Raw genomic sequence first — 8,128 nt, 5'->3', positions numbered from 1 at the left:
TTATATCACTATATGAAAAGAATGAGTGCCTGCTTCTTAATTGAAAAAAAAATAAAAGCACTGGGAAGAATGCAATCAATAATGCTTAATGTCTATGTAGTAACTTTATTTGAATTTATCATACTTCACTATATTAAGTGACTTGGGATCGTGTTCCTCTTCTCTCATCTCTTTTCAATAGTGTATATCAGGCTTCTCGCCTCCTGAGGTTAGCGTAATATTACTTACATTGATACATATATTCACTGCTTAATGAGTCTTTTCTAAAAAGGTTTTCCTTGCGGATCTAATTTGCAAGAAAAATAAAGTCTTATATTTCAAAATAAGGTTTTCTTAAAACCTTATATATACAAAACCTGAATATACAAAATTAATATCAACAGCTTTCTGATGCCTTTCTTCCTCTACCTATACTTTTCAAAGCTGAAAATCAGATATTTTAGATAAGGTTTTGTTCAAAATTGTATACCAGATGCAATTTACCTTTTAGCCTTATGTCCTTCGATATCTCCTTCCTTTTCCTCATTCTTCCACTAGTGAAGTGTCACAGATAAAAATGTCATTACTGTTAAACAAGAGGACATTTACATTCCACACCACTTTCCACCCCCACTGTTACACTTGTAAAGAAACTAAGTAAAATATAAACAGTTGGACAGAGAAAGCCATGTACATTTTTTGCTTAGTGAAACAACCCTACCCCTGTTTTTTCACAGCACTGTTTTCTTGCTGGTACTATGTTGTTCCTTCCCCAAAACAGCTGTTTCATTCATTATGCACTTCATCCTTTTTCTATGGCCAACTATTTTTCAAGTCCTATAATTTTGCTTTCATTTTCTCATCCAAATATGAATATCCCTCTCCCCGTGACATACACAGCACACTCTATTTTAGGTGCCATGGCGTGTCAATTGCATCAATCACCATTCGCACCATCGATCAAGCATCCACGAAGCAGTTGGATGACATCTGCCATAACATCCTCTGTGCTACAATAATGCACTTGAATTTTGATGCAGGAGGATATTGGTTTGCAGACTTGTAATCAATCTCAGCATCTTTTCAAGCGGGATATTTTGGAGCTGTAGCAGAGAGTTAATCACATATTCTCCGTGTATGTTTGGACATGAATACAGGAGAGTTCCATGTTGACAAATATTAAATAATTAAAATATAATTCGTAATGGTCCTAACCAATGTCATATTTGTATTTGAAACAATATATTTTTCTTTCATCTTTAGTTCTTTCCTCCATAAATATTAGTATTCTAAGGTTTTATTTTTATTATTAAATTGTAGCAAGATTGTACCATTCTAAAATGCAAAGCTTAAAGACAAAATAATCTCATATTTAGTATTCCTGACTCTGTATTGCCATTTAACATATAAACACTTTATTTTATTTATGTTATACAAAACATGTCTATTTAGAAATACAACATTTGTTTCCCTTTCTTACTTTGTATTAAACAATATTATTTAGGCTCTTGACTTGCAGTATTGGCATCGATCCTCATAGAGACATTTATTTTATTGTTGTTCAATTACAGTTGTCCCATTGCCCCCCATCAATCTCCCCCTGTCCTACCCACTCCCACCTCCCACATTCAGTCCTCCCCCACCCTGTTTTCTTTGTCCATGGGTCCTTTATACATGTCCCTTGACGACCCTTCCTCTTCATTCCCCTGTTATCTGCCTCTCCCCACCAACTCTGGTTATTGTCAGTTTGTTCTTTATTTCCACGTCTCTGGTTTTATTTTGCTCACTTTTTTTGTTTTGTTGATGTTCCACTTATAGGTGAGATCATACTGTATTTGTCTTTCACTGCCTGGCTTATTTCACTTAGCATAATGCTCTCCAGTTCCATCCATGCTGTTGTAAAGGGTAAGAGTTCCTTTTTATCTTTCTGCTGAGTAGTATCCCATTGTGTAAATGTACTACAGTATTTGATCCACTCATTTACTGATGGACACTTAGGCTGTTTCCAGCACGTAGCTGTTATAAATAATCCTGCTATGAATATTGGGATGCATAGGTTCTTTTGAGTTGGTGTTTCAGGGTTCTTAGGGTATAATCCCAAGTGTGGAATTGCTGGGTCAAAAGGCAGTTCCATTTTTAGTTTTCTGAGGAAATTCCATACAGTTTCTCACAGTGGCTACACCAGTCTGCATTCCCACCAACAATGTACTAGGGTTCCCTTTTCTCCACAACCTCACCAGCACTTGTTGTTTGTTGATTTATTTATGATGGCCATTCTGACCAGTGTGAAATGGTATCTCATTGTGGTTTTAATTTGCATCTCTCTGATTTTTGCACCATCCTAACACATTTTTCTAAGGAAATACTCTTTACTTCCATTTGTCTTTTTAAAACAATCCGTTTTCTTATGCTGCTTTCATAAGGAAGGTTTACCAAACCACATGAATAATATTAAGATAGGCTTTCCTCTCTGTCTGTACTTATGTTGGTATATGTTTGGTGCATACAAATGAATATGTTGTTTTTAAAGGTGAAATTTTTGAGGCTTGTTTACAATAAAAGAGAGAAAACTGTCATTATAAGGTAAAACTGTTATTCCCAAGAATATAGGCTAAAATCATGTTAAGTGTCTGTCTTATTTTCTCATTTTATAGTCTTTCCACGAGCTGTGTCTTCTAATCAGTGTTGTGCTGGGAAGCATTCAAACGGGCAGTCTGGCAGTGAGCAGCAGCACAGATCCTCAGTTATACTATTTTCTAATTTCCACGGAGTGAATACTTCTCCTCTGGACAATTATTTACTAAGTTGAGGTATAATTGACATATAACATTACATCAGTTTCAGGTGTACAACAGCGTGATTTGATTTATATTGCCAAATGTCATATGCCCATTTATACAACTATATATCCCTCACATTGTTAAAGGTGGTCTCTTGGTACACAGAGAAATCATAATATACCATAACAAATGTGAATAAAATATAAGAAAAATTTTGTAAATGAAAACAATTAAAAATGAACAGTAAAATGTATCTTATAGGATTGTTTAACTTGATATTATTTGAGATTAGGTCACTATATTTTAACCTGAAGCTCTTTAAAACATTATCATCTTTCATAATTTCATTATTCTAGCATTTCATAAAATGCATTATTTATCCTTAAACGTATATACCACAAAAGATGTTTACTGTGTGCCCACAAGCAAGCAGAAAAAGACCATTTGGTTTCCTGAAAAATCTAGGAGATTTGAGGAAAGAGATACTACTGTTTCTTGGGTTGGAGCTCTCTTACTCTTACCAATCACAGAAAATGTGGGGGAAAGCAGAGATAGGTTTTGCCCTCAGGGGCGTTTTGTTGCATCCTACTTCTTAGAGAAAAGAGTAGAAAACAGGGAGGCTTGGAAGAAAGAAGAGAACTAAGAGTTGAGGTACCAGAGTCTGCCTCCCTCTCCCGAGGGCAGAAGTTTGCAGGGTGGAGTGTGCAGGAAAGGTGCAGAGCCCTTCCCTTGGCAGTCACAAAGCCCTGTGGTTCCCTGATGCGAGAGGAAGGCAGACTGCCTCCAAGGTGACAGATGCTGTACGAGGTTTTATATTTGGTAAAACCTAGTGTGTTCAGATATTCTGATTAGTTCGAATTTTGGACTTTTATAAGAGATTTGATGCTTAAAATTGGCTAATAATCTTAAACATTTTGAAGGTAAATGTATGTAATATAATATTTGGTTTGCAGGCCAACACTTTGTGATCTCAGTTCAAATCCACAACCATTTCTTCAGTCTGAAAAATTGGTGCCCTTTCTGCTTTCATATTTGCATTTAACTTCTTAGATTGAGAAATATTTGATGAATAATGACTAAATAATTAGCATTAACTTCATTATTATATGATCCATAATTGCAGCATATAAGAATGAGGTTAATGATATGTCTTTTCACTGGTGCATTTAAGTCACTTACATTTAATCATTATTAAATGTACATTTATTACATTTGATTATTGATAGATATGTATTTAGTACTTTTATTGTTAGATTATTGCATCTTTTTTTTCTTTTTCTTTTTCTTCTTTTCTTTTTAAAGCAAGCCCTTTAACACTTGTTGTAGTACTGGTATGGTGTTAACCAACTCCTTTTGCTTTTTCTTGTCTGGGAAGTTCATTGTTTATCCTTCAGTTATAAATGACAGCCTTACTGGTTAAAGTAGCCTTGGTTGTAGATTCTTGCTTTGCATCACCTTGAATATTTCACACCACTCCCTTCTATTCTGAAATGTGTCCATTGATAAACCTGATGACAGTCTAATTGGTGCTCTTGTACGTAACTACCTTGTTTTCTCTTGTGGTTTTTAGGATTCGCTCCTTGTCTTTAAGCCTTGCCATTTTAATTATGATGTGTCTCCATGTGGGCCTCTTCGGGTCCAAATTATTTGGGACTGTCTGAGCTTCCTGGACTTGTGTATCCTTTTCTTTCACCAGATTAGGGAAGTCCCCGGTCACTGTTTCTTCAAGTAGGTTCTCGATCTTTTACTCAGTTTCTTCTTCCGGTATCTTCATGATGTTGATGATGTTATGCTTCATGTTGTCCCAAAGGTTTCTCAAGCACTCCTTATTCTTTTAATTCTTCTTTTTGCTGTTCTGCCTGGGTATTTTATTTTTTCTACCTTGTCTTCTAAATCACAAATTCAGTCCTCTGCTTCATCTAACCTACTCTTTATTCCTTCCAGTGTACTATTTATTTCATATCTTGCATTCTTTACTTCTGACTGGCCCTTTTTTATGAGTTCTATGTCTTTTCTCATACTGTTCTGTCCTTATAACCAATTCTTTAAACTCTCTCTATTAAATTGCATGCCTCCATTTCATCTAGTTCTTCTTCAGGAGTATTATCTTCTTTCAGTCGGTGTTCGTTATTTTTTTCTTTTCATTTTGGCTGCTTCTTTGTATTTGTTTCTATGTTTTAGGTAGATCTGCAACGACTCTGGTGCAGGCCTCTTGTCGGATTCTGATTGTGACTGGCCCTGGGCAACCTGTTCAGAGTTATCAGTGGTCCACAGCATGTGACTCCCTCTGCTGGACCTGTTTATGTGCATGTGCGGAAAGATTTAGGCTGCACACCATGGCTAGCTTTTACCAGCACCACACCTGGGTGAGGTCAGCTAAAGTCTCTGAGATCCCAGAGATCTGCCTTAGCTGTTAAACTTAAATGATGATATAGCCTCAATCTATACTCAGCAGGCCGGCTTAAGCTCCATATAGTGGGGCTGAATAATTTCTGTGGGTGGGGCTATTGCTTCCCCTCAGGCTAATGCCACTTAGAGGGAAGTGCTCTGCCTGAGAAAGATGGATCCTGCAGTATGGGAAATGACTCTGCACAGGGATTCTTGCAGTTATTCCTATAGATCTCAGAGCCACCAACCCCAGACTCTCCTCACGTGTCTCTAGCCCACTCTGCCCTCCCTCTGCCAGAGCCCAGGGTAAGTGGCTGCAAATGAAATTTTGTGTGTTGGCCTTAAGAGGCTCTCTGAATCTCCAGCCATCTTTCCCTGGTATACAGAAATGCTGCTGCTTTTCACAGCTGGATGGTATCTGGGTTGCTTTCCTGGTTTTGGTTATATAGTCTGGGGAGGCCAGCTTGTAGTTTGGGCCCCACACTTATCAGGCAAAACCCTTAGCTGCTGAACTATCCCTCCAGAATTTCAGGCCCCACCCATTGGAGCCCAGCAAGCCCTCTTGTGCCTCCTTTGCACTCCCTACCAGTCTCATTGTGGTGAAGTGGTTTCTTCTGTCTGTCCTTGGTTATAAGGCTTCTTTCTAGCTAGTGGTCCATTGGTTATTCAGGATGATTTCTCTACAATGTATTTGTAATTCCAGATTGGTCCTTGGAGGAAGTTCGTGTAGTTTCCAATTACTCCTCTGCCATCTTAGGTCTCCAAGTCTGAGTATTTTCAAATGTGTTTATGGTACATTTACTTTTTTAATCCAAAATTTTTCTATAATCAATTTAAGTAATCCCATTTACCAGATTAATGTATAATTTTGCTTTTAAATATCTGACTCTTTAAGAAAGATATTTTTCTTCTGGAGATTTCTTTTTCACTTGAAAATGAGCTTTTTTTATTTATAACAGTCTTTAAGTAACTTACTTTCTATTACATTTAATACCTAATGAACCCTTTAGTACTGTTCAATATGGAAATAGTGTAATGATGAAAATGTCCCAATGCGCTGTCCAGGAGTGTCTCTATGGGTTATATGTAGCAATTAGATACTTGAAATGTACAGTTGACCCTTAAATGTATGGTTACCTGGTTAGAAGTGGTGACCCCCTGCACAGTTGAAAATATACATGTAACTTTTGACTCCCCCCAAATTTAACTGCTAAACCCTACAGATGACTATAAACCTAACTGATAACATAAATGGGTATCATATATTTTGTATGTTTTTTATATTATATACTGTACTCTTACTATAAACTAATCTAGAGAAATAAAATGTATTAAAATAATAAACAAGAGAAAATAAATTTACAGTATTTATTGAAAAAAATTTCTGTGTATAAATGGACCCATGCAGCTCAAACTGATGTAGTTAGTGCAAAAGAGGAAATAAATATTGAGTTTAACTTAATTTTGAATAATATAACATCATATTTCATAGTCATACATAGTTAATGGCTATGGTATTGGGCAGCAGAGCTTCAGCTGATTATGATCACAAATTCAAATTCATATACATTTATGTATACAATATAGTTTTCACTATTACTTTGTAGAGTAGTTGGTAATGATACTGTAAGAAATAAAGATATTCCATAAACTTCTCTCCACACACCAATAAATAATTTACTTGGTGGGCTAAACCTACTTTAAAAATGTTACTTAAAATTGATACTTTTATAGCTATTGTGATGTTGTGGTATGTTCATAAGAACTACAACTGTCTTATATTTCCATAGTTTATTTATTGTCCATATCACTGCAGTAATTGTTATAGTTTCCTCTCAGTGCTCTAATTAGCCACAATATTGTTAAAACTCAAATCATATATATATACATGTGATATATATATATGATTTATATATATAAGATATATATATAAATATATATAATAAATTATATATATATAGATATATATATAAGATATATATCTATATTTCAGCATATACAGCTTTGTGCTATCTGTAGTATAATAAAACTACTTTTTCCCTTGTCCGGTTCCCTAGGTTAGAGTTTACTATTAAATAACTCTACTTGAAAAAAAAATGCCAGATTAAAATTCATTAGCAACCTATCTTTCTCTAACCCTCTAATTTAATTTCATCTTTCTTTCTTTCCAACCTCCCTTACTCCTCCTTTCTACCCTTCTTTCCTTTCTTACTCTCTCCAAGTGCTACTTAATGTAGACTATGTACAGTGAGGCATGTCCAAGCTTTTGGCATCTCTGGGCCACACTGGAAGAAGAGTTGTCTTGGGCCACACATTAAATACATTGCGATGTGTATTTTTAAAAATCTCATAATATTTTATGTAAATTTACAATTTTGTGTTGGACTGCATTCATAGCCATCCTGATCCGCATGAGGTCTGTGGGTCACAGGTTGGACACCCGGTGAGATACATATATATATATATATATATATATATATATGTAGTATCTATCTACCTCATATATGTTTTAGTTTCCTATTGCTACTGTTACAGAGTGACACAAACTTAACTTAAAACAACAAATATTATCTTGCAGTTCTGGAATTCAGAGGTCCTAAAGACATGGTGTCAGCAGAGCTGAATTCTTTCTAGAGTCTCTAGGGGATATATTTATTGCCTTTTCCAACTTTCAGGCTTTGCCTGCATTCTTTGGCTCAGGGCTTCTTCCTTCTTCAAAACAAATAGGGTAGCATCTTCAATTCTCTCTCTCCCTCCTTCCCTCTCCCTTCAGTCCCATTTACTGCTCTGTTTTCTTCCTTTTCCTTTTATCTGGACCATTGTGATTATACTGAACTCAGCTGTATGATATAGGATAATTTTTTCATCTCAAAATACTTAATTTAATTGCATCTGCAACATTTCCTTTGCTTTGAAGTTAACATAGTCATAGGTTCTGAGCACATATCTTTGGGGAACTATTACTCTGCCTGCTACAAGGT

Source organism: Desmodus rotundus, chromosome 1, assembly GCF_022682495.2.
Source record: "Desmodus rotundus isolate HL8 chromosome 1, HLdesRot8A.1, whole genome shotgun sequence".
Lineage (NCBI taxonomy): Eukaryota > Metazoa > Chordata > Mammalia > Chiroptera > Phyllostomidae > Desmodus > Desmodus rotundus.
Note: the sequence above shows the minus strand (reverse complement) of the source record.